The 27,762-nt window shown below is 40.9% G+C and overlaps 1 protein-coding gene across 4 annotated transcripts in view; it reads left to right on the top strand.

The window, feature by feature from the left end:
- Positions 1–8,830: 8,830 nt before the first annotated feature.
- TTLL6 (tubulin tyrosine ligase like 6) overlaps positions 8,831–27,762 on the top strand; it is a 58,385-nt gene continuing 39,453 nt past the window's right edge. The window contains exons 1-2 of one of the 4 annotated variants that reach the window (XM_074224198.1): positions 8,905–8,922; positions 9,015–9,196. The gene's annotated coding sequence lies outside the window, so the exon portion shown is untranslated. Of the gene's footprint in view, positions 9,197–9,694; positions 10,175–24,891; positions 25,352–27,762 lie in introns of those variants that run through there. The other 3 variants (XM_074224197.1, XM_074224199.1, XM_074224201.1) reach the window with 3 other exon arrangements.

Raw genomic sequence — 27,762 nt, 5'->3', positions numbered from 1 at the left:
TGAGACCGGATTTGAACCCAGGTACTCCTGACTCCAGGGCTAGTGCTTTATCTACTGCACCACCTAGCCCCCCTCAAATGATATTTTTTTTTTAAAGAATCATTTTGATGCAGGGAATTATGGACACAGGAGATGTTGTGAATAGAAACAAATTTTGTGGAAGGAAAAATATTGTCTGTGCCTATCTTGGGAATTTTGTTGTTCATCAAATGGGAGTGGCCTTGGCTTATTCCCTTTCTTCCAATTTCCAGCTACTTGACCTTGGCCACTGATGGGTCAAGTTTATGCTGGCATGACAGGCATTACTTGGTGGTCATGTACTTTGGGACAGGAAGGAGCAATACATATCTTGCCTATTAAAAAATACCTGGAGCCAGGTGCTAAACCATTCCCCAAGCATCATCCTCGTCCAACCCACTACAGAAGTGCATTTAAGTCATCTGGAAGAGAAGTACCACCTTCTTTCTCTTCCTGACCCTACCTTCAAAGATGATTCTTTCTTTCTTAGGCCATATGTTCCTGGTCTAGGCCCACTGGGGAATCATGGGTCCCTATGCCAGGTGGCCAGGCTAAACCACTCCTTATGGCTGTGTCTGTGTGTCTGTCTCTCTGTCTCTATCTCTCTCCCCCCTCCTCTTGCCTAGCTGTCCTCAAAGTGCTTACTGCTTCTCCAAAAGGAGAAAAGGTTTTAATCTGTATACTTTCTAGGATAATAAATCCTGAGCAGTTTTAAAATCCCAGGGAAGTGCATGAATTCATTCACTTCACTTTTTTTCTTTTTTCCTTTTTTTTTTTTTTAGGTTTTTGTAAGGCAGACGGGGTTAAGTGGCTTGCCCAAGGCCACACAGCTAGGTAATGATTAAGTGTCTGAGACCGGATTTGAACTCAGGTATTCCTGACTCCAGGGCTGGTGCTTTATCCACTGTGCCACCTAGCTGCCCGAATTCATTCACTTTTACCAACTCCCAGTCTTCATTTAGAGATAAATTCTCCAAAAACAATTTCATCAAATAATATCAGGTTTCTACCCCCTCTTTTTTGACCTTAGCAGTTAAGGTAAAAAAGACATGTTAGCCTCACTTTCCTCTGACTCTGGGGGAAGACAATTAGCCTCACTGATAAACGAGGAAGAGAAACTCAGGAAAGTCTGAGGAGAAAGGTCAAACTGCCAAATAGTCCATTGAATGACAAGTTTGCACATCATCAGGTTATTGTATTATGTAACCAGATGTCACTTAATGGTGCACCATAGTAGTGCCTTGCTGATATGGGAGGAAGAGAAATCAATTCAAGGCTGAAAGACTCCCAGAGCAACCAGACCATCACTAATAGTTCTGTTTCCTATCAATCAGGCTAGGGGGTAGGATACTTTTGGTAAAGGTAAGTAAAGAATGCCTTTCATGGCATACCCTCTAACTATAATAAACATAATTGTGTAAGTCACATCACCATTCACTTGGTTAGTTGGCATAATCCTCTTCAATATCCAAGGAAGATTAGAAGGGGGAAGTAATAAATATTGTACAACACTACAAATATTGTTCCTTTGTTCTCAGATAGCATATGCTTTGATGGATTCTGTTGTGGTCAAAAAAAAATCTGAGTATGCCTTGCTAATAATAGAAAAACAGCCATAAAACAAAGAACATAAGCAAAGAATCTGTACCAAGGTCCTCAAATGATGACCTGAGAAGAACTTATATAATGCAACCAAAAACATCATGATTTAGGATACAAATAGTATTATTTAATTACTATGCTTTGAATTAACTCTACTTTTTGCAGGAAGAGATTCTCAGACTTCCAAGAGATAATTCTCTATTTTCCTGTAATTGTGAATTTTTCTTTTAAGAGCCATAAGGCTATTTTCCTTCATAAATATTTTTATTTAGTCTTTTGCTTAAATTGCCTAAATTCCACTGCCCAGTTCCTTTCCAGAGAGCTATCCCTTATAACAAATGTTTTGAAAAAAGGAACAAAAAAATTTCAATAAAAATCAGTTCAAAGAAAAAATCTGTGGTAATTTGCAATTTTTCAAACCCCTGAACCCACCACATCTGCAAAGGAACAGGGAAAAGTAACAATCGCTTCTGTGAGGTAAGTCTGTTTCAAAAAATTTTCTCCCAATAGTTTTGTGGTTATTATTCTTTTCACTTACAATGTTCTAGTCGTTGTGCATACTGTTTCTCTGCACTGCTCACTTCACTTTACATTAATTCATGTGTTTATCATGTCTCATTCTTATATCACAATAATATTCCATTACTAATAAGGTCATTGAACCTCAATGAAGGACTTCATCTCCTGGTTAGACTCAGAAAATTCCTGCCCTCAGGCACAAGACAAACCCATATCAACAAGAAATCTCTTTCAGTGCACATAAGGAGTAAGTCTTTGAGCAACTGCTCCCCCATCTATGTGTCCCTGATTACCTCCTCTCTGCCCTTCAAAAGTTCATCCTCTCCTCAGTTAAGTTGTTATCTCCTCCCTTTGGGAGATCAGCCCACTCCTGAGGAGTTTAAATTCCTTCTGAGAAACAACCTGTGTCCTGAACTTCAACATTTTCCCATATCTGGAAATTAACATTCCAGGCCATGTGATCATGTACCATAATCTATTTAGCTCTTTACCAACCCATTGATGTCCACTTTATTTCCAATTCTTTGCTACCATAAAAACTGATCAAACTTTCTGGTGTTTATAGAACCTTTCTCTTGTCAGTAACTTCCCTGGGATATTTGTCCAGCTGTGCAATTGGTGGGTTAAAAAGGGTAGGAACATTTCAATCATTTCACTTGCCTTCCAAAATGATTGTGCTAAAGGTAAGAAAGAGTGCCAGATTCTTGGAACTAGGGAATTTAGCAAAGTAAAGAAGGAAAGCAAGGAGAGCTACAAGCGTGTTGCATCTGGGCTGAATCAGCAGCTAGCAGAGGGAAAACCAGCATTTATGTAAGGGAGAGAAATTAGGGACAGAAAATTAAGGACAGATGCAAGGTTATTGCAATTGGGCTAGATATCTTAGGAAAATTCTTAAGTTCTTTAAGAAAGTAGCAAAGGTCCCAAGAAATCATACCAAAAAAACTACTGGAAACAATTAGCAACTTTAGCAAAGTTGCAGGATATAAAATAAAGCCTCATAAATCCTCAACTTTTGTGTGTGTGTGTGTGTGTGTGTATGACTAGCAAGATACAGCAAGAAGAGCTAGAAAGAGAAATCCCATTCAAAGTAACCTCAGACAATATAAAATACCTGAGTCTACCTGCCAAGGCAGACTCAGAAACTCTATGAAAACAACTACAAAACAGTTCTCACAAAAATAAAATCAAATTTAAATAACTGGGTAAACATCAACTGCTCACGGATAGGTTGAGCTAATATAATAAAAATGACAATTCTACCAAAACTAAACTACCTGTTTAGTGCCCTACCAATCAAAATTCCAAAAAATTACTTTAATGAGTTAGAAAAAGTGGTAAGTAAATTCATATGGAGAAATAAAAAGTCAAGAATTTTCAGGGATCCAATGAAAAAAATGTAAAAGGAGGTGGCTTAGCCCTATCAGATCTAAAATTATATTATAAAGCCTCAGTCATCAAAACTATCTGGTATTGGCTAAGAAATAGAGTGATGGACCAGTGGAATAGACCAGGCGCAATAGCAGAAAATGATTATAGTAATCTGCTGTGTGATAAACCCAAAGAGTCCAGCTATTGGGATTAAAAACTCTCTTTCATAAAAACTTCTGGGAAAATTGGAAGTTAGTATGGAAGAAACTTAGACTAGACCAACACCTCATACCCTATACCAAAATAAGATCAAAATGGATACAGGATTTAGACATAAAAAACAATATTATAAGCAAACTAGAAGATCAAGGAGTAGTTTACTTGTCAGATCTATGGAAAGGGAAGCAGTTTATGACTAAGGAAGAGATGGAGAACATCACCAAAAACCAACTAGATGATTTTGATTACATTAAATTAAAAAGCTTTTGCACAGACAAAACTACTGTAACCAATTTCAAAAGAAATGTAGTAAACTGGGAAACAAGTTTTACAACTAGTACTACTGACAAAGGACTCATTTCTAAAATATATAGGAACTGAGTCAAATTTTTAAAAAAAGCCATTCTCCAATTGACAAATAGTCAAAGGATATGCAAAGGCAATTTACAGATGAGGAGATCAAAATAATCCACAGCCATGTGAAAAATTGCTCTAAATCATTATTTATTAGAGAAATGCAAATTAAAGTATCTCTAAGGTACCACCTCACACCTCTCAGACTGGCCAATATAACCAGAAAGGACAATGATCATTGTTGGAAGGGTTGTGGGAAATCTGGGACACTAATACGTTATTGGTGGAGCTATGAACTCATGCAATCTCTCTGTTTCTTTTCTTTTTTTTAGTTCTTAGTTTTTGCAAGGCAATGGGCTTAAGTGGCTTGCCCAAGGCCACACAGCTAGGTAATTAGTGTCTTAGGTCGGATTTGAACTCCTTACCCCAGGGCTGGTGCTCTATACACTGCGCCACCTAGCTGCCCTATTACCTTTAATTTAGGAAGAAAGAAACTGATATCTTATTGTCTGAATTTGCTATCTCTTTTACTTTATGTTTCTTCCTTAATGATGTTATTTCTCTCTCATCACATTCAATTTGGATCAATGTATACCATGGAAACAATGTAAAGACAGGCAAATTGCCTTCTGTGGGGGTAGGGGGAGGGAAGTAAGATTAGGGGGAAAATTGTAAAACTCAAAATAAAATCTTTTAAAAATTAAAAAAAAGAAAGTAGCAAAGGCTAAAACTATTAAAGCATGGCCTAGAGCAGGGCTGTCCAACCTTACTTTTAAAAGTTTTTATTGAAACAACAGACAATATATTTTGATTTATCATTTTAATGAGAGCTCTGCAGTAGCTCCACTCATTTAATAAAGCATTTAGAAAGCCCACAGGTGGGTTGCATAAAATCGCCCAGCTGGCTGCATTTTGGACAGCCCTGGCCTTGACCATGATCTGGAGAAGTCAGGAAGGAGTTAGGGTAATGCTATGAAAGGACTAAGGAATGAACAAAACACAGACTGAGCCTGTGCCCAGAAGTCAATTTGTCTTCAAGTGATTTCAATAAGGAAGACAATGAGATGACAGCTCTGAATAATAGGATAAGAATGGGGGGTCTCAAGTGGGTCTCAAGTAGTTTCTCTAGCTTAAACAATAGGATGAGGGTCAGTGTCAATGTAAGACAGCTCAGAAAGAGATGAGAAAATTAGTGGTATCTAGTTGAGGGATGGAGCTCAAAGGACAAAAAGTGAAGTAATTAAGGATATGTAAGCGGGGTTGCACCTCAAAGACTTAATTCTTTGAGGCTAGGCAATGGTTCATCGTTTTGCAGGTAGGGGTTTGTCTTGTGCAAGGGGGCAAGGCACTTCACACTGAAGTTCTGTGATCTCATCTGTTGTACCAATTCAGTTTCATTAACAAAGAATTACTTCTCAACCTCTCCAACACTGTCTAGTTTGACATCTTTGTCAATATTCTGGGTATGAAATAAAATCTAAATTGTTTTGATTTTCATTTCTCTTTTTAATGATTTGGAGTATTCATTCTTACACATGGTTGTTAATAATTCAAAATTCCTCTTCTGAGAATAGATGTTTCATATTTTTTGACCACTTCTCCTTTTTAGGAAAGGGTTATTGCTTCTAACTCCAAAATGACCCAAGAGATAAGAATACTTAATGTGAACAAAATAAGAAGTTTGCTACTTAAGGATGAAGTAGGGGAAATACTAGAGAGAAAAATATTTTATGGCTATTAATCTGTACCCTTTGCAGCCCCTGAATTGTTCCAACTTATTGAGATGAGGTCAATGCATCTACATATCTCTATTCTCTGAGCTACCTACCCCCACCTACATCTCCCTATGATCTCCTTAAAAAGCTTGTAGAATCCTCAATTGTGCCACTCACCTTCCTTTGGAGGGCAGCTCATTCTGGAAATGAATGAATTCCCACATGGTCTCTCTTGCTTTGGTAAGAGTTGCTTAGGAATCAGTGGTTTCCTGCCTTTACTTTAGTCTTTCTTTCCCTTAGCTTCTGCTAATCACAGCAATACTTAAACTTTTTTGTCCCTAAAATTCGTTCTGGGTCAAAGTTGGTCTTTTACATGAATTTGTACATGTTCTGCGGGAACCTTTAGTTGACTACATTCTCTCCAAGCATCAAGGTTGAATGTGTAATAATTTTGTCTGAGAAAAGATTATTTCTAATTAGGCACAGCCCTCTAAGGATAAGTCTGCTAAATCAGCATGATGTCAGGCTTTGCTGCAAAGATCTGGAACTAAACTTTCTCAGATTTCCCAAGTGAGATTTCAATGGTCAGTAAAGATCTCCATCAATAAGTAGGATTAATATGAGTTGCTTTTTAGTAGTGGGGAAGGGTTATGCTAATTTACTTTCCCACTTTCCCATTCTTTGTTCCCCAAATGATTAAAGCTTATTTAGACATCAGGCATGAATATTCTTTCTCCAATCTACAATTCCCACAGGTGCTCAAGTAACCTTCCCTTTTTATTATAATACTTTTTTTTTTAGGTTTTTGCAAGGAAAATGGGGTTAAGTGGCTTGCCCAAGGCCACACAGCTAGGTAATTATTAAGTGTCTGAGACTGGATTTGAACCCAGGAACTCCTGACTCCAGGGCCGGTGCTCCATCCATTGCGTCACCTAGCCACCCCTTATTATTACACTTTCAATATTATGTAATTAGTCTCTTCAAAAATTTTAATAATTCCCTACTGCACTATGGCATGGTGGAAGGAATGCTGGATTTATATCCACATCCATTCATCTGATGATCATGGTCAAATCAGTTAAATTCAGTCTTAGTCTCCTCATCTGTAAAATGACATAACATTTGTATCATAGAGTTGAGGAAAGCACTTTCTTTGCAAAATTTAAAAGAGTTACATAAATACTATTATTATGAAAGAAAGTCAGTGATGGATTTGGAACCAGGGGACTTAACAATGGAACATCAGTTTTCTTGTCTCTAAAGTGAAGGGGGTATGCAATAGATGACCTCTCAGATCTCTTCCAGCCTTCTATCTGAAATGTATATCAAGCCTTTCCTGAACTCTTATCTCCTATCCAAACTAGGGTTAACCATTCTGACATCTCTACCATTTCCACATCATTTTCTATGCATGAAAAAATTCCATGCACCATTCAGGTGTATAGAACTCCTTCCCCAAATCATTCCTTAGCTAGTATCTTACTCTCTGGCATTTTTATAAGATGAATTACTGGTAGGTGGAGCAGTAGAAAGAGCAAAGGGCCTGGGGCTAGGATGGCCTAAGCTCAAACCTGGCCTCAGACTCTTACCAGCTGGGTGGGTGAACCTGAACAAATCCATCTCTTTTTGTTCCAATTTCCTCTTTCCTCAACTGTAAAATGATGTCAACAGCTACAAACCTCAAAGGTTAAGTGAAATAATTATAAAGCACTTTTACACTTTAGCACAGAGCCTCACATAACTATAGTAAGATGAGTACTATTATTGGCTATTGTTTCCATTATTTATGAATTATTCCCTCTCTCCTTAAATTATAAGCTACTTAAGAAATCAGGCTTGTAGAAAATATTCAAATATATATGTGTGTGTGTGTGTGTGTGTGTGTGTGTGTATAACTAGGAAAGGGAGCAGAGATTCCCAAAATGGAATAGGTTGTGTAATCAACCGCTGCCCAAGTCAGAATTAAACTGACAGAGGGGAATGCCAGTTCTGTAAGATGGTAAATAGCGTGACTAGGGCAAATAGCATCAGCTTCTCCCTATACCACTCAGCGCCTGCCCAGTGTCTCCAGAAGGGTTCACATACGAAGAACTCTCCTGGGACAGAGGATGTGGCACAGCGAGTTGAATCTCCTCCACTGTCACCTACTTGAGAGCAAGTCGCTTCACCTCTGTTTCCCCATCCGTAAAATGAGGGGTTTGGACTATAAGCCAAAGGTTCATTCATCTGTCAAACCAAGAATTCTAGTTAGGGGGCGCCCTTGAGTCAGGAGGACCAGGGTTCAAATCCGACCTCAGACACTTAATTACCTAGCTGTGCAGCCTTGGGAAAGTCACTTAATTGCCTTAGAAAAACCTAAAAAAACAAAAAAAGAATTCTAGTTAGGTTCAGTTCCGAGGTTCCAGGGGGCGGAGGGGGTGGGGGCGGGGCTTCTTTGAGAGGAGGGGGAGGCCAAGGGCGGGGAAGAAGGGGGGGAAGGAAGTGAATGGGGCAATCCTTAAGCAAGAGATCGTGACGTCACGGCCTTCCGGGCCTCCCGGAGGCCGTGACGTAACCCCCAGAGAGCAGGGGCCCCGCCTCCTTTCCGGCCTCCCCTCCTGCCAGTGCGCGCGCACCCGCCAAAGCCGCGCTGTCCCGCGGGCCACAGCGCTCCCACAAACTCCCTCGGAACTACGCGGGGCGCTGCGGAGGCCATTGTCTCCGCGCCGCAGCCCCGCGGGGCGAGCCCGGGGGAAGCTCAGCGAGCCGTCGGCTCTCCCTTCCGAGCACGGGCGTCCTTCGCCTTCACGGACACGGAGCGGGAAAGCCGCGGGCCCCCGCTCCTCCCCACCGCATCGACTGTCTTCACCGGCAGAGACTCACCCGCGGCGGCCGCAGCCTCGGCCACTAGCAGCTCCGGCGCAACAGCAACAGGGGCGGGGCGGGGCCCGGCAAAGATCCTGGGGAGAACTTTTCTAGGCCCCGCCCCCGCCCCGCCCCACGTCATGACGAGGACGCCCCGCCCTCAACGTCGCGGGCGCAGGGCCTCCTGGGACTGGTAGTTTTGTCTGGCCCGGGAGGAGAGGGAGGGACGCGGAAGGAGCTCCAGGGCGGTCCTCGCCTGCCTCCAGCTCCTGCAGTCCTAGGGGTTCGGCAACATCGGCTCTCCCGCGGCTCTTGGAATCCTCCTCTTTCCCCCTAGATGGTGCTGTTAACTTAGTTTTCTCCTTTTGGACCCAGAGTCCCGGGGAAAGGTCACCTCGCCCATTTCCTAGGCTCCGCTGAGCATCCTCTCGGGGGTCTTAGAATGACCGTGGAGTACAGTGTTCCATCTCCCGCTGCGGCGCCGCTGTGTGGGGCCATCTCTGCAATGCCACCTCTTCTCGGCTCCTCAGCCTCCTGGACACTGTTCTACTTTTAAAGTAGGTGTCACCTCGCACTAGGACCTTTGGACGTCTCCCTCTTGAAATTATTTTGTTAAAATATGGCATAATAGGGGGTGGCTAGGTGGCACAGTGGATAGTGCACTGGCCCTGGAGTCAGGAGTCCCTGAGTTCAAATCTGGCCTCAGACACTTAATAATGACCTAGCCGTGTGGCCTTGGGCAAGTGACTTAACCCCACTGCCTTGCAAAAACCAATATATCTATATCTATATCTATATCTATATCTATATCTATATCTATATCTATATCTATATCTATATCTATATCTATATCTATATCTATCTATATCATCTATATCTATCTATATCTATATCATCTATATCTATATCTCTCTCTATATATATGTATGTATATATATAATTGTGGACAGAGGGTGACAGACCTTGAATTAGCCCATTGTAAGCACTTAATAAATTCTCTGGCTCTGGCTCTCCTCCTTCCTTTGACGCAGAAGTGACACACTTCTCAGGCAACTCTCTTAAGTTATCAACCTCCAAGGATTAGACAGTTTCCTTATCCTGGAATTCCTTATTCAAGTGAAGAGGGTCCAGTTCTTATTCCAATATTAGTATTTATATGTTGCATCCATGTAGGCTTCTTCAGGACAGAGAACTGTTTCATTTTTGCCTTTATATTCCCAGAGCTTAGCACAGTATCTCGTAGGTAACTGTTAAATCTGATAAATATGTTTTTGAATTGAGCTGAAGGAGAGTGCAGAGATTTAGTCCAACAGCTAAATTAAAAAAAAATTATTGATGCCTTTTGTTTTACATCACAGTTATTCCCAGATATGCATACATCACACACACACACACACACACACACACACACACACATACACACAGTCCCCTTAAATTGAACAAAAATAGGTAAGCAAAGACATAGTGACCATCTCTGACAATGTATATACAGCATTCTTCCATCACTCCCCTGCCTCTCTGTTGTGAGGAGAAAGGTATGTTTCATTACTGAATCTTTAGGATTCAGTAGTCTCATTTTTATCAAGAAGGAAATATCTTCAAGAGATGAGAGAACCTCTACTATATTAATTCTATCTTCCTCTTAAACAGAAGGATCCCAAATCCCTTGCGACAACAGTTACAGTGTCACATGTCTGTGCTGTCAGTTGTCTTTTATTTTACACAGTATGCCACCTAGAATCATAGAATCATAAAATGCCATAGTTGGAAGGGAACTTGGAGACCATAAATCAATGTATAACTATAAACCCCTAATGTGTCAGACACTATGGATCATCTATTGAGGGGGAAGTGACTTGGTCAAAGTCATATAGTGAATGGTGAAGTTAGAACTGGTTCTTCTGACTGAGTACAAGCTCTCTGAATAGTACTAGGATTCCTTACTTCTTATTTGAATATTTTCTGAGGCAGTATTAATTCATTCCCTTCTGAGCTTGTTCTAATAAGTCTTATCACTGGCTTCGTTTAACTCACCCCACTCCATTTCTTAGGAAGTTCACTGCTTAGATAAGATTTTCCCACCTTAGTTTTAGGCTTTTTATACTCCTATTTACTTCCCATTTCATTCTTTATTTTTGATTTCTTTCTGCCACTCTTAAGAGTACTTGTGGTCAAGCCATTTTCTCAACTCTGCTCTGCTTGTACTTGTAGCATTAATTTCTTCTTCAGGGTTTCCTCTTGGCCATTTCTTGACCCTAAAGGACTCCCTGAACTGACCTTTTCAGGTCCCCCTGGAGCACTAGCCTGCTTTGGTCAGTTATCTGTGGACTTCCTCACCTCAACCCTCCCAATCCCATAGTAGGAAGTAAGAGGGCAACAAGCTTCCACTACCCTGAGGCTTCCCTTTCAGAATGCCACAGACTTTTTTTTAGGTTTTTTTTTTCCCCAAGGCAAATGGGATTAAGTGGCTTGCCCAAGGCCACATAGCTAGGTCATTATTAAGTGTCTGAGGTCAAATTTGAACTCAGGTCCTCCTGACTCCAGGGCCGGTGCTCTATCCACTGCGCCACCTAGCTGCCCCTCCACAGACTTTTAAATGCCTTTGTTGCATCTCCAGTCAAAGAATTAGCAGACTGCTCTCCTGTTTACCTGTGTTTATATTGGCTTCCAGGGGCAAGAAGGGTTGGACACTACTGAAATGACTGAACGACAAACCAACTAATACTGTCTTCCATGATGAAATTCTTATCCCAATGTTCACAGGCTTCTGACTTTTTTTTTTTCTGTAGTTCTGGTCATGCATTGCTATTTCTCTTTGAATTCCTTGATCATTATTCAACTGGTTCTCTTTGTGGCAATATATGTGGGAGAATTGGGCTCCTCTAATACCTTTCTCTTCTCTACCTTAACAAGGAATCTCTTTTGCTATTGTTTCTACCCTTTCGGAGAGATAAGTAAAGCCACTGCTCAGAACTCTTCAGGCACTTGGAAAAAAATCAAAAATTCAGTTTCTTCTCATTGTAAATTTTTCTCCAGATCATGTTCTGTCCTCTGGTCTTATTTTCCAAACCTAAAAATTTCCAAATTGTATTTGATTGAAGTCTAGTGTTCTGTAGGATATGACTATAACTATTCTATGAGAAAATATCAATGCCAGTGTTATTTTTCCCTCCAAAATATAAAACAAGAAATTATGGATATATTGATTTTTTGTTACCAAATTAGGCTGATTCTAGTTTGCATAAAATTTAAGTACATCTTATATTATTTTTCAATTCAAGAAATGTTAAATAAGGATTAAAAATACTATCTTGAACATTTATAAAACCTAAAATGTGACACTGGTGCTGTCCTCAAGGAGTTTACAATCCAGAATAAAATATAATACAACAGTGTGTTCCTAAACATCCAAAAATGTAAGATAAACCCACCAAATATTAACATTTAGAACCTCTCAAGGCAGGGATCTTAATGGTACTATGAGGGACATAGGAATTAAGGAGCAGGGAGTTCTGATAGAGAAAGGGCAGATCTAATTCCTCCATAAGAGAGCCTCTTCTCAGGAATTGCTTTTGCACAGGTCCTATGGTATTACTTTATCTTACCAAAGTTGAGTTTTAACTTTATTAAACAACATGTGTTTGGTTTGTAAGTCTGGACATCTTCAAGGGAGAAAGCAATGATATTAGGTCTTAGATTCTTGTCCATCTTAGCCTTCTAGTGACTCAGACAATTTCCAGTGGATTAGTCATGTGTCTGTACATTGCATTTGCATGAACATGTGTTTCTGCATACACGTTCCACTGTAGAATTGTCTCTCTGCAGGCTGAGTTTTCATAGCTCACTTCATGTTAGCCATTTGACTGTGTACTAGTCACAGTGAAGGTGAGTGAAAACACCATCCAGTATTTTATTCAATGGAAAGACCCTTGCCGGCTGTTAAAAATGACTAGTTGGTCTTTGGATCACTGTACTTGGGATAACCATGCTTCAGGTTTAATTTAATAAGCAATTTTTAAATAAGGTACTGTGCAAAGCCCTGGGGATACAAAGACAAAAAGAGTCCCTGCCCTCAAGGGCTTACATTCTCCTGAGAGAGTTGAACACATACCCATAAATATAACACACATATACACAGAAATGCATGTATGTGTGTGTGTGTGTATATACATACACACATATATGGGAGTACACATAAAATTATTGTTGTTTGTCCTTTGTTCTTAAGACCATCACTAGGGCAGGGTGATGTCATGATTTGTAAGTGAATTGGACTTAAGTGAGGGGACTGTGCAAAGTTAACAGGATGACCTAGGATGCAGTGGGAGATCTTGATCTTTTTTTTTTTAGGTTTTTGCACACAGCTAGGTAATTAAGTGTCTGAGGCCAGATTTGAACTCAGGTACTCCTGACTCCAGGGCCAGTGCTCTATCCACTGAGCCACCTAGATGCCCCTGATCTTGATCTTAGCTTAAAAGCTAAGATCATTCCCAGATCTCAGTTTGACTGAAACAATGCCCATTCAGAGTTTAAGGCTGGTAAGAAATATACGTACATACATAGCTGCTTATTAGAGGAGGAGGGCAGCAAATAATAGCAACTGAGAAACAACTTGGGAAAGACCTCTCCCACAGGACATGCATCATATGCCTGTGATGTGCAAAGCAGAAGCCTAGGAGCTATGACAGAGAGATGACAAAGGAAACATTAAGTGCTCACTATGCACAACTCCCATGGTTAGGCTCTGGAGCGTGACAAAATATAAATAAGACATGGCTCTCTTCTTCATAGGGCTGCTAGATGGTGCAGCGGATAATCAGGAAGACCTGAGTTCAAATGTGATCTCAGACACTGGCTACCTACATGAACCTGGAAGAGTCACTTCATCCCATTTGCCTCAGTTTCCTCATCTACAAAATGAGCTGGAGAAGAAAACAGCAAACCATTTCAGCATCTCTGCCAAGCAAACCCCAAATGAGGCCAGGAAGAGTTGGAACTGAACAATCACAACACTATCTTTATGGAGTTATAAGTCTAGTCCTAACTCCAGAAAACTATGGAAAACTTGCAAATTGTAGTACTTTAAAATTTACAACAACTCTATGGTACAAGTAGAAGTATTATACCCATTGTACAGATGAAGAAGCTGAGACTTGTCCAAAGTTATAACACTATTGAGTAACAGAGTTAGGATTCAAATCTGGGTCTCTTGATTGTTGTTCCCAAGCATTCTTTCAACTTGAAGCTCTCCCCAATCCTCCTTAATTCTAATGTCTTCCCTCTGTTAATTATTTTCTATTTATTATACATATAATATATATACATAATATATATAAAATATACATATAATATATATATATATATACATACCAAAAGCATTATGGTATATATTGTACATATACATATATATGTGTGTGTATGTATGTATAAACACATACACACATATACCTTATAGGTTAGGTGGTGCAATGGATAGAGCACTGGCCTTGGAATCAGGAAGATGGAAGTTTGAATCTGACCTCAGACAATTGTTACTAGGTGTGTGACTTTAGAGAAGTCACTTAACCCTGATTCCCCCTCATCCAGGGCCATCTCCAGTTATCCTGATTCATATCTGGCCACTGGACCCAGATGACTCTGGAGGAGAAAGTGAGGCTGGTGACCTAACACAGCACTCCCTCACTCAAATCCAATTCACATTTGTCTCATGGTATCACCTCTCCAATGTCACAGTCTTCTTCTAGATCAAAGGACAAATAATAATGATTATTCTAATAAGAACAAAAAGAGGGGGTGCAATTGGCCTCTAGTTTCAGGAGATAGAAAACTGGCCAATATTTATTTATAGGTTGTCCAGGATATTCTGAGAGGTTTATCTTCATTGGGTTGCAAATGGAAGAAGGTAGCATAAGTCTCTGTGTATAATCTCTAGGGAGCATGAGTTTCCAAAGTTACTTTGAATGCCAAGTAGGAAGAAGCCAGCAATAATACATGGGGGAAGCTGGTTGCCATTTCAGAGTATGATCATTTTTTCTTTTTCTTTTTTTTTTTTTAGATTTTTTTCCCAAGGAAATGGGGTTAAGTGGCTTGCCCAAGGCCACAAGGCTAGGTAATTATTAAGTGTCTGAGGTCAGATTTGAACCCAGGTACTCCTGACTCCAAGGCCGGTGCTCTATCCACTGCGCCACCTAGCTGCCCCTCAGAGTATTATCATTAAAGGGACTAAAGGACCCTAGTGAGATATATCCTTTGCAACATCTCATCCCAGTGTCAATCAACCACTATTTCAACTCCTCCAATAGTGTAGAACACACTAACCCAGACAGACAGACCCTTTCTAAGTCTTTGTACTCTTCAAGTTGTCAGGAAATCTGGTTTTTTTTTTTTTTTTACAAGAGGTAGTGGCCAGGTGGGAGTTAAGAACTACTAGAAATTCCAAATGGGGTTTATTTCTTGTTTGGAATGGAAAGAGCCCTCAGCATCCCTTGAGGATTTATATTCAAAAAGAACTTCATGGTTAGTTGTTGACTATGCTCAAAGACCATGATATATAAAAAAAAAAAAGACTTAACGAATGAAAAAGATCTAAATAACAAGTGATGAATTTGCTCTGATTTAATTCCATTGGAGTTATCTGGGAAAGGCTGCAAAAATGACCAGTGATGTTTGTGCCTCCCACTAACAAACTTTGATCACTCCATTCTGCTTCTGGGGCTACTGGACTCTGCTTGGAAACAAATGAACTCAACACTTTTGGGACAAGAATAATTAGTTAAAATAGGAAGTGTCAAGACATTCACTGGGAGCACACTAGATGAGCTCCTTCTAGGCTCAACCTCACCCTGCTTCCCTGAATTTTATTTTATTTTTTGCATTAGACTTGTATTTTCATCATGTAAGGAACTTCCTCTCAATGCAAATCAGTCTGTGCTCTGCAGTTGGAATCTCAGAGGAGAACTGAGAAGTTGAGATATGCCCAGTTTCTCAGTCAGTATGAGTCAGAACAAAAACCTGAACCCAGATCTTTTTGATACAAGGCCAGCCCTCTATTCAGAATGCTAGGTTGTCTCTAGCCCAATCATAGTAGGTAACATTACTTCCCATTGTTACTATTTTGCCATATGGACCTAATATTTCTACCCATTCATTTCTATTCCTTGAAGGCAGGCATTATGTCATATACTCCTTAGTCTCTACCATTGTATCTGTCAAAGCATCCTGTATATTATATGTGCTTAATAAGTATTGTTTGGCAGATCAATTTTTTTCGCTTTTATGTTACATTGCCAAATGACTTGCCCAGGGTCTCACAGCTAATAAATATCTGAGGCTAGATTTGAACTAACAAAGATGAGTCTTCCTGATTTCAGCCCATCTAACTGTGCTAGACTGCTTTTTGAGCTGATCAGCCAGTCACACATGTACTGTAACTTGACCCCAACATAGTGATGTCATTTTGATTTTTGAGTGCAAAGGACAACCACCAACACTGCCAAACTACTTTGCCAGTTTCCTCAGAATAGGGAGTATGTCTTCCTTATTAGGCAAGAAATGTCATAAATATGTTCCTTATTAGGCAAGAAACATCATAAATATGTTCCAGTTTTTTGATCCTTTTAAATCCCTTTCCCTCTTCCATCCCCTTGTATCCAGTATTGGGATCTGTATGCAAGCATGTGATGGGGGAGGAAGAGAATATTTTCCATTCATTTATTTGCTAATAATGATAATTATATTATGTATGATTTAAATCTTACTGAGTCCTTCTTTGCAGAATTTCACTCTCCTCTAAAATAGATATTAACTCATAAGTCAACAAATAAATAGGAATACCAGTGTATATAATAACTGTATTATTACACATATAACACAACAACCCTGTGAGATGAATATTAAAGGTATTATCTCTGTTTTATAGATGAGCAAACTAAGTATCAGAGAAATTAAATGACTTAACTAGAGCCTCACAGCTGGGAAATATTGCTGTAATGGCTCCAACTCAGGTCTCTTCAAGGTCAGTGCTGGGATCCTAATTCCAGAATGCTGGCCATTGTACCAGGTGCTGAATGTCAGGGAGAAGCCAAGATACGACTTAGTCTCTGCCTGTTTGGATCTTACAATAAAAAGAGTGGGAGCTGGTAACAAGACCTTGGGAAAATCTGCCATCTGGGAAGAGAGCCCCTGATGGGCTTAGCCATGAAGCAGAGCCAGAAGATAGCTGCCCCAGAGCAGCTGCTGGGTACCACCCAGCCTTTATCTTTAACCTCTCAAAAGTTCACTTGAATGAATTAACACCTCTCTCCTCCAACCCAGTCCAGCAGCTGAGTGCACCCTTGGATTCTGGCTTAAGAATTGTTTTAAAAAAGACATTTTAAAAAATATCTTTTATATGACCTAAATTTCACCCTGCATCCCACCCCCTCCTTTTCCCAGAAAGTTATACCATTTAACAAAGAATATTCATTTCAAAAAGAAAAAAGAGCAGATGGAGAAAAACCCTCCAGTGAAATCAATTAGCTTAAGAACTTTGCATCTGAACTCTACTAGAACTGGAGATGTTTAAGGTTCAACCTCTGAAATCTGCTTCTCCCTCTAATAATCTTAGGTCGGGCAGGCTATCACACCTCATATTATAGGATGTTTCTATTTATGTTAAATATTGGTTCAGAAGAAGGGCAGAGATCACTGGAAGAGGAATAGTAACTCTCTGTTGCCATCACTTTTATCACCATGTTAGGTCTAAATGGGACTGATTACCATATAATAAAAGCAAAAGTCACTGGAAGTATTGGTGGACCTTGATTTACATAACTGTTACATAACCCTTTTTGAAGGGTTATATGCTAAGTAAATTTTTTAAAAAAGGGAACCTGGATAAACAAAAAAAAGCCCCTGAAGTAAATTTTTTGGTAAGGCAAAGAATCACTTTGTACTTTATAATTTTGTAAGTTTGAATTATCAAAAACCATTAGTCTGTCATGAAAAAGGTCATCTGGAATCAGAAAAACAAGAACAAGAAACAATCAGAATTCAAGCCCTGATTCTTCCACCTATTCATGAGGCCTTGGACAAGTCACTTCAACTCTCTGATCCTCAGTTTTTTCTTTTGTAAATGGGCATAATATTACCCACAATGCTTATCTCATTGAATTGTTTGGGGGAAAGCACTTGACAGTGCATCAAAGGACTCTGTAAATGTGAGTTTTGGAGAGTTTTTTAAAATTTTTATTTCAGGCGGTGGGGTTAAGTGGCCCCACAGGCAATTATTAAGTGTCTGAGGTCAAATTTGAACTCAGGTCCTCCTGGCTCCAGGGTGGGTGCTCTATTCACTGTACCAGCTAGCTACCCCTTAAATGGGCATTTTCTACTGATGATCATAAAAGGCCTATATTTTATAGGCTTAGAGTGTCCAGATGTTAGAAAAATGAAGGGACTAATAGTCATAGAACTATTAGTGTTAGAGGAGAGATTGTTACCTCTGACTTCCTGACATCAAGTCCAGAACTGTTTCTATCATGCCGTACTTTCTCTCTATTAATATCATACTTTCTTAAAATAGAGCATACCTACACTGTAAAACAAGTTAGAAATATTATCATACAATGTGTCAGTCTTATATACATTGCCTACTCCTAGTTAACATTTACCTAAGGTTTGCAGAGTATTTTTTATATAGAGTCTTGGTGTTGGTGTGATTATATACCAATTCATTTGGAAACTATGAAAGTGTAAAACTTAAAATTGTACCAAACCTTTTGGGACATCCTATCCTGTATTATCTCCTTTGATCCTCATAACAGCCCTATGAAGTAACATGATATTTTACAGATGATTTGGCCCAGGGTCAGGTCACATAGCTAATAAGTGTCTCAGGTAGGATTCAAACTCATTTATCATTACTCCTTCCAGGTCCAATGCTGTGTCCATTATGTCACCTAATGGATGACTTGCATTAGCATAATTTTATAGTTTACAAAGCAAGCTTCTTACTTGGGGTGTAGCTGGGATGGTATCATAGTAGAAAGACCAGAACCTTGAACTTGGAGAGTTCCATTTGCCAGCTGTGTGAAGTTGAACTGGTATTCTGAGAATAATTATATTTCCGTATAGCCCACATCCCAGGTTCTTCATATAATGGCCAATTACAACTGTTTCAAATGGCCATGACTTAGTGATTGGCAGGACCAGTGCTTGAAGCTGGGTTTTCTAACTTAAATCCTGAGGATATTGAAAAAACACTAGGTTTTAAGTCAGGAGACCTGGCTTTGTTATGACTACCTGTGTGAACTTGGGGCAAATCCTTTCCCTTTCCCTGGATATCAAGTTACTCAATTGTAAAATAAGAGAGTTGGGTTGGATTGCCTCAAAGACCCTTTCAGAAAGCTAAGGATTATTTCCAGTATAGAAGCCTCTCCTATTAAAGCCTCTGAGGGACTTCCTTATTCCTAGTATACCCCTAGATCTACCAACTAGTATCCCCCAAACTGGGATTGAGGGCAATTATGGGATTGGTCACTGGCAAACAATGTAGAATGGCTATATATATATATATATATATTCTCCAGATCATAAAGGGCTACAATGGATCTACCTACATCACAGATCATACCCATAACATAATGACTATTGGTGAAAGTATCCACCCTGCCACTAAAAAATCAAACACCACCTACAAGGTTGGATATGGCCATAACCACCTTACTCAAGTCCCTGTAGGTCCACTTTAAGCCTCCAGGTGTCATCCACCTTCCTTAACAAGCATGCTGTCTCTTTACAATTTGAACAGCTCTTTGGTTTCTGTCAGGATGGGGCACAGTACTGGGCTCCTCCTCCCAGAAGCTCTGTATATTCTAACAGTTGTAGGTGTACTGCTCCAGTAAGTGCAACCAGAACTGAAGGAGTTGCCCAGAAGATAGCTTACAGCTGAAAAGTTCATTTCTCACAATCTTTGAGTACCTATACCCAGTGTAAAAAATCACCCCCCCCCCCAAAAAAAAGCATTAAAGGCAACCAGAGGATTGAAATTTCAGCTTAGGTTCACCTTTATGAGTCCCTCCTCTAGCAGGCACATGCAAACAGTGACCATTTCTGTTAACATAGGGAGGCCTGTACTGCTCTCATTGCAAGTCAAGAGAGAGAGAGAAAGATTGAGAAAGAGAGGAGGGAGAAAGTTAGTTCTAAGCCAGTTCTTTTGAAGTGAAAGAACCTGTCTCTCCTTTTAACCTGAGGCAACCTTCTAATGTTATCATGTTGTGGGGACTAGAGGAGGTTTAAGGTGTAGGGGTGAGATGGAAAACAAATGTTAGCTATATCATTCTAAAGCCCTAAGTCCATTTAGTACTGAGTTCTACATGTAGTCTAAAGTCTCATATATGGGGGAGGATAGAGAGGACATTTTCCTGTTTGCCTCCATTGGACTGGATTTTTTTAATCATTTTATGCTGCAGGTCCAAAGAATATATTGCAAGTCACCCAACATGTTAACAAATTTTCATATTTCAAAACTTCTTCATTTTGATGGACAGAGGGAAATATATGGATTCCAATGGAACTTGTGGTTAAGCAAGGCTTAGACGATCCAAAAATATTTGGTTTTTTACATGTGAGTTGATTTTAAATATGTTAATAGCCAATTTTAGCCCTTCAACTGTTCATTGAAAAACAGATTTTTTTCCAAATTTCTAATATTCCATAAACCTTTTTTTAATTGGTTTTATTTTTCCAGATACATGTTATGAAAGTTTTTCAACATCAAGGTTGATCAACTCACAATGTTGTTGTTAATATTCCACAAATCTTAAGAGGTAGCTGGGTGATTCTGTGGATATAGTATTGGGCCTGGAGTCAGGCAGTCCTAAGTTTATTTTATTTTAAGGTGTTTTTTTTTTTAACAAGGCAAATGGGGTTAAGTGACTTGCCCAAGGCCACACGGCTAGGTAATTATTAAGTGTCTGAGGCCGGATTTGAACCCAGGTACTCCTGACTCCAAGGCCAGTGCTCTATTGACTGTGCCACCTAGCTGCCCCTGGTCCTAAGTTTAAATCCAGCCTCAGATACTTATTAGATGTATGACCCTGTAGAAGTTACAATCTGTCAGCCTTTCAGTTTTCCCTCTTGTAAAAAAAAAAATGGGGATAATATCATTGCGCCTACCTCCCAGAATTGTTGAGAAGGATAAAATGAGAGAATAGTTTAAAAGTGCTGTATATGTGCTAGTTATTGTAAATGGTATTTCTTCCAACAACTCTGCAAGTGCTGAGCTCTGGTGCATGAACAGATGAAAATGATGCTTTGGAGGTTTCATAGGAAGACTGGTCAAACAAGTATTACAAATAGAACAATTTCAGATAACAAGCTATACAGTAATAAAATGTTTTATTATTGATGATTTCTCATGGGAGTAAAGAATCAAGTGTCCTGGGAAATAAAATGGTTTCAGCATCTGGACCTTTCTCTCACTGGGTCTTTGCTTTTCTTGTTTACACAAGAAACTATGGTCCAAGCCTACTATTGCCTTGTGGGCATTATTGGGGATATTAGTGGTAGAAAGTAATCAACACAGTTCTTTATCCTCTCACCCCAAGCATACAAAGTCCTCCCTCCCCTACCATCATTTGACCATGTGGCTTTTTTTAAGTAAAAATCACAGATGCTTCTGAAGGTTTTCCATCCTTTTTCTGGTAGAGAGGGAGTGAGTATCTGATTCAATCATATATTCTTTACTTTGGGTTAAGTAGGTCTGACTCTTCAACTTCCCCCTTCTTTATTTCTGATGGGCATCCCTGGTGCCAGACCTAGTCTGGGACATTAGCTCAGTTTCAGCCGGTCCATCCATAAATAACCAGTTGTCAGGGATTTTAATGGAAACCCTCTCTAAGCTGTAAATCTTGGCCTCTCGGTCCTATACCCCCTACCTTCATTTCCATTACAATATCACTCCAGTGGGAGCAAAAACTAAAACAGCACAGATTGGTAGGACACTGGGGAGGGAGGTGAAATAAAGATACAGAAGGTTGGGAGGGGGTAAAGCTAGAACAATTGGTCTTTCTGAAGCATCTGCTGGGTGGCCAGTTGATGGTAGTCACCTGGGTCTCTTCTGCATCTCTTCTCCCCATCTCCCTCCCCTTTCCAGGATGGGAAGGTGGTGGTGGGGGTGGTAAGGGTAGTTCAGTCAGTAGCCTGAGGCAGAGATGGGGGGAGAAGAGCTTCTGGGTGAGTGGCAGATGTGTAGCTGGTTCTACTTTGGGCCCTCTGTTCATCTTATAGTAAATTTCAAAGCCATGTGGCAAAAGGCTTTCATGTCAATGGGGACATGACATGTGTCCTTTCCTCTAGCTCCTGGGGCTTTAACAGATGAGGCTCCTGGTCCTGGAGATGGTGATGATGGGGTGGGGGATTCCTCCTGTACACCAAGAGGCTGTTCCTGTGAGAGTGTTGTTTTACTTTTGAATCTGACAAGACATTCTCAATTCATCTGCTCAAAGACCACCTCCCTCTAGGAAGTTTCACCTGATAGGCAGTACAACATCGACCTTTCTTCCAATTCTAACATAAACCTCCAGTTGCCCAAGGGACATTTCTATTTGGACACTTCACTGATTCCTCAAGTTTAACATTTGCCCCCAAACCAAGTTCATTATTCATTCCAGTTCAATTCAATAAACATTTGACAAGTGCCTTCTACATGAACAGGACTCTGCTAGGTAAAACACAGATGTAAAAAAAAAAAAATTAAACAGTCAAGAATTGGGAATTTTTCTAAATTATCCTTATCTGTGATCTTTCTCCCTAAAGTTGTTATATTATTTTGGTCAGTGTCTTCATCACTTAATATGCCACATTTGAAAACTTATTCAAAAGGTCTTAGCCTTGGATTGGTGAAATTGTTTTAAAAGCATTTTGATAACTATTTCAATCCAGGATTAATTTCCTTTTACCTTTATACATTTTATTTTGTGCATTTAAAAACATTCTGAGAAGAGATTCCAAAGGGTTTATGGCACCAAAAATAATTTAGGAACCCCTGCCTTGCATTTAACTTCAGTCCTTCTCCCACATCCAATTAGTTTTTTGAACCTTCTCAGTTTTACTAATCTTTCAAATGCAAGATTACCTCTATTTTTTATCACCACCCTCCCTCCCACCCTCAGGCTCTGATTACCATTTTACTCAAGAATATATTTTCTGGGTGTAGTAGCTGCTTAATTTGTCTTTTCACCTTTCCTCTTTACTTTCCAATTTATCCTTCCCATCACAGCTAGATCAATCTCCTTGGTGCAGCAATTTGATTATATAATTTCTCTGTTCAAAATTTCTTTGTGACTCCTTAACAACTATTTTTTTTTACTGAAAAACCATTTATTTACTTACTTACCTCACTATTTTTTTTAATGTTGGATTGTTCTTAAATTTATGTGATTTTTTTTTTTTGCAAGGAAGCAGGGTTAAGTGGCTTACCCAAGACCACACAGCTAGGTAATTGTTAAGTGTCTGAGGCTGGATTTGAACTCAGGTACTCCTGACTCCCGGGCGGGTGCTCTATCCCCTGCACCACCTAGCTGCCCCTAAATTTATGTGATTTTTTTAGAAAGATTTTATTTTCAGTTTTACAATCCCCCCCTTCTTGCTTCCCTACCCCCACCCACCACAGAAGGCAGTCTGTTAATCTTTATATTGTTTTCATGCTTAACAACTATTTTTTTTTTTTGGTTTTTTGCAAGGCAAAGGGTTAAGTGGCTTGCCCAAGGCCACACAGCTAGGTAATTATTAAGTGTCTGGGACTGGATTTGAACCCAGGTACTCCTTACTCCAGGCCGGTGCTTTATCCACTGTGCCACCTAGCTGCCCTTTAACAACTATTTTTTAAAAAAAGTGTCATGCTCCCCAAGAAGGAGAAGTGTTTGGTTTGAGGCTAGAGGTTCTACTTGGCCCTGGAGGTCTGGACAAAATAGGAACACATGATTATATATATATATTTATTACAGGAATGCACAGATTTGAATTAACATGCAGAGTGACTTCATAATTAGAGTTCCCTAATATTCCAAAAAACTCTAGGAGGACAAGGTTTCATCATTTCAGTCATATCTCATTCCATGACTTCATGATCCTCTGCAGGATTTTCTTGGCAGATATTAGAGTGGTTTGCCATTTCTTATAGATGAGAAACTGAGGCAAACAAAGTTAAATGATTTGTGTCTGAGGTCAGTTTTGAACTCACCAAGAGGAGTCTTTCTGGTTTCAGGCCTAGGACTCTATTCACTGCACCACCTAGCTAACCTTTGATGTGAATATTTCATTTTCCCCAAAGATCTAGGCAATACTTGATTATAAGTGCAAAGGTTAGAGGGTGCTGCGGATAGAGCATCGGCCCTGGAGTCAGGAGGACCCGAGTTCAAATGTGACCTCAGAGACTTAATGATTACCTAGCTGTGAGGCCTTGGGCAAACCACTTAACCCCATTTACTTTGCAAAAAATAAATAGGTAGATAAATAAATAAGTGCAAAACTATGTAAATGTAAAACTATAGTTTGGTGGAAGGGCACTCAACTTGTCACAAGTCTTGAGTTAGACCCCTTTTTCATCTTATCAGGCCGCTGGGTGTGTTTTTTCAGGGCATGAAGTAAATTATGGGAAAGTTACTTTAAGAACTTAAACCACTGACTTTATGATAGATAAGAGTGAAGGATGGTTGGAGAAATGGATAGATAGGAGAGACGGATGAAGGAAGACCAGGGAGGGAGAGGAGGAAAAAGAGGAGTGAAGAGGGAGACAGAGACAAAGAAAAAGAGACACAGAGACAGAGATGGTGTGTGAGTTGGTGCTACAAATACAAGCCAACAAGGCACCCCTGCCCCCGAGGAGCTTCCACACGGGAAGACCGCGCATCAGGGGGAAGCGTGGTAGGAGGATGTGTTGCAAAGCGATCGGTGTCTTTTTCTTTGACTTTAATAAATAGATTTATTTAGTATTTAGTTTTTCTCAATTACACGTAAAAGCAATTTTAACATTCAATTTAAAATTTTGAGACCGGTGTCTTTAAAAAGAAAAAGGATACTAGGTAATCCGAGCAACCTAAAGCGCTGTGGAAGCGGGGCCGGGGTCACCGGCCCTGCCCAGCAGCCCCGCTCTGCGCGCGCCCGTCTCACGCCAGGGTCGAGCCGCCTCGCATCACAATGTCCGCGGGGCGGCGTCACGCCCCTCCGGAAGGAGAAGCGCGGCTTCCAGGCCGGAGGCCGCTTTAGCCTGTGAGCGAGGGCGGCAGCCCCGGCTATTCCGCCCCAGCGCGCTGCCCGGCCGACCGCCAAGCCCTGGCCCGCACCCGCCCCCCGCCCCCCCGCCCGTTCTGCCGGCCGTGCGCCTGCGCATCTGGGCTTTTCGTGGCCCAGGGCAGGGAATGGCGCTGGGACCCGCGCTCCGTGCTGCGCTCGCGCTGGTTCTCCGGGGCCGCGCGCCCCGGCGTCGCCAAGGACAACCCTCGGCCTCTCCCCGATGGGAGGAAGAGGGCGGTTAGTTTCGCGGGCAGGGCGGTCAGGAGAAGGGGCCGGTGCAGGACGCGCAGCCTGGCTCGTGCGAGAAGCAAGCTCCGGCCCGCCCGCAGCTGCGGAAGATGCCGAGGGGCGCCGCGAGCGCCGCCGGGGCCCGACGAGTGGGGGAGGGAGGCCGCGCCCGGGCTGGCCGAAAGGGCCCCGGAAGGCGCCAGGAGCCGCGGGTAAGAGTGCCCGCCGCCCGCCCCTGGCCGCGCCCCCACCCCCATCACGCCGGCTGCGCCCCCGCATTGGTGCAGCCTGCCCCTCACACTGCACCCCCACCTTAAGCGCGCCCCAGACTCAACAGTCCGGCCAGCGCCGGAATCCACCCCCACTTCACTCCTGGTACCCCCACTTCACTCTGGTACCCCCACTCCCGCTTTCCATCACGATAGACCCCTGTTGAACGACGCCCGGCCCTGTGCCTCCCCAGATACCCAGCCCCTTCCCCTTTCTCTGAGCCTCAGTTTCCTTTTCTGTAAAATGAGGAAGGCTCTTCCAGCTGGAAGTAGGAACCATGAACTCCTCCTGGGTACAACTCCTCTAGTTTTCTTAAAAGACTTTCCAAATCCTTTCTATCACAGAATAAGGTCTCCCCCATCTTTCTATTCTTTCACAGAATAAGGTCACCCCATCTTTCCTTTCTATCACAGAATAAGGTCCCCCATCTTTCCTTTCTTTCACAGAATAAGGTCACCCCATCTTTCCTTTATCACAGAATAAGGTCTCCCAAATTTTTCCTTTCTATCACAGAATAAAGTCACCCCATCTTTCCTTTCTATCACAGAATAAGGTCTCCCCCATATTTCCTTTCTATCACAGAATAAGGTCTCCCCCATCTTTCCTTTCTTTCACAGAATAAGGTCACCCCATCTTTCTATCACAGAATAAGGTCTCCCCCATCTTTCCTTTCTTTCACAGAATAAGGTCACCCCATCTTTCCTTTCTATCACAGAATAAGGTCTCCCAAATTTTTCCTTTCTATCACAGAATAAAGTCACCCCATCTTTCCTTTCTATCACAGAATAAGGTCTCCCCCATATTTCCTTTCTATCACAGAATAAGGTCTCCCAAATTTTTCCTTTTTATCACAGAATAAGGTCTCCCCCATCTTTCCTTTCTTTCACAGCATAAGGTCACCCCATCTTTCCTTTCTATCACAGAATAAGGTCTCCCCAATTTTTCCTTTCTATCACAGAATAAAGTCTCCCCAATTTTTCCTTTCTATTACAGAATAAGGTCTCCCCAGTCTTTCCTTTCTACTACAGAATAAGGTCCCCTACACTACTCAAGAGTCTCAAAAGTCTGCTATTTCCAGAGACCCCTTTGCACCAAAAACCTATCTTGGAGGGACCTTCCCGGAAGGGGAACTTTAGTCATTCCTCAGGACTCCCTTATCTCCTTTCTAAGGTGGCTTTTCAGTTTCTCACTAAGGGACAAAATTCTTAAGAGCTATGAGGAAAGCTCCACTGTAGATTTGAATCCTCTCATTTGTTGGGTAAATATAATATCCTTAGGCCTTGTTGAGAGCAAAGTTGGGCTCATGGAATCACAAAACTAAAAGGGACTGGGAAATTACATTGTCTAATAGACAACTAAATTTGGGAGAGATTCAAGAAGATATTCCAGAATCTTGTTGGCCAAGCTACTATTAAACAGAAAATCAACACACTTTGTTAAGTCTATAGTCACTGGATATGTAAAGACAAAAATAAAACAGTCCTTGTCCTCAGGGACCTTCCATTCTATATGGGAGTCTAGTACATATATAAATAAATACAAAATAAATATGAGTTAGTTTATTGGGCATGTTAGAAGAGACTTAAAGGACAAAATGGCACAAAATAGCTATTCCCAGTACTCCATTACACAATCCCAGCCAAGCAGTAACATTTTTCCCCCACCTTACCTGCATAAAAAGATGGGCTTTGAGTCACCCAGCAGTATTATTATTGTTCCTGGTGGGTGGCAGTATTATTAATAAGCACTTGATATTGGCAAAGCACTTAGGCAATTACTTAATCCTCCCCATGTTGCTGGTTTCCAATTTTACAGAGGATTATTTCAGGTCTCCTGCTGAACTAGTGGAAAGGCCAGAAATAGAATTCAAGGAGTACTCCCAGGTCTGAGGTTCATCTCCCTCTCCTGGCATCTGTTGTCTTTTGTATTGTAACTGCTTAAAAAAAAACAAAAACCCACCAAAAACTTAAAGCACTTTCCAGCTGTGACTTGATCAATCCTTTTGATAACTCTATAATAGGAGACAGATTAAGGTCAAAGTTATTTTGTCTTCTCTGACTTTTTATTTTGAAGGGAAAAAAAACTGGTATAGAATGGGCACTTAAAAGTCAAACTTAAAGTTAAATTCTGGTTTCATAGGCCTTCATTTGTTTTCTATTAAGGCCTTCCCCTTTGCCCCTTCACCCTCTTGGGGCAGCTATGTGGCAGGGTAGCTAGAGTGCTAAACTGGAGTCAGCAAGACTCCTCTTTCTGAGTTCAAATTTGGCCTTATTAATTGCAAGACTCTGGGCAAGTCATTTAATCCTCCTTACCTCAGTCTCCTATAAAAAGAAGTGGAGGAACTCTAGTATCT

Source organism: Macrotis lagotis, chromosome 2 (assembly GCF_037893015.1).
Source record: "Macrotis lagotis isolate mMagLag1 chromosome 2, bilby.v1.9.chrom.fasta, whole genome shotgun sequence".
Lineage (NCBI taxonomy): Eukaryota > Metazoa > Chordata > Mammalia > Peramelemorphia > Peramelidae > Macrotis > Macrotis lagotis.
This window is presented reverse-complemented; position numbering and strand designations above follow the sequence as displayed.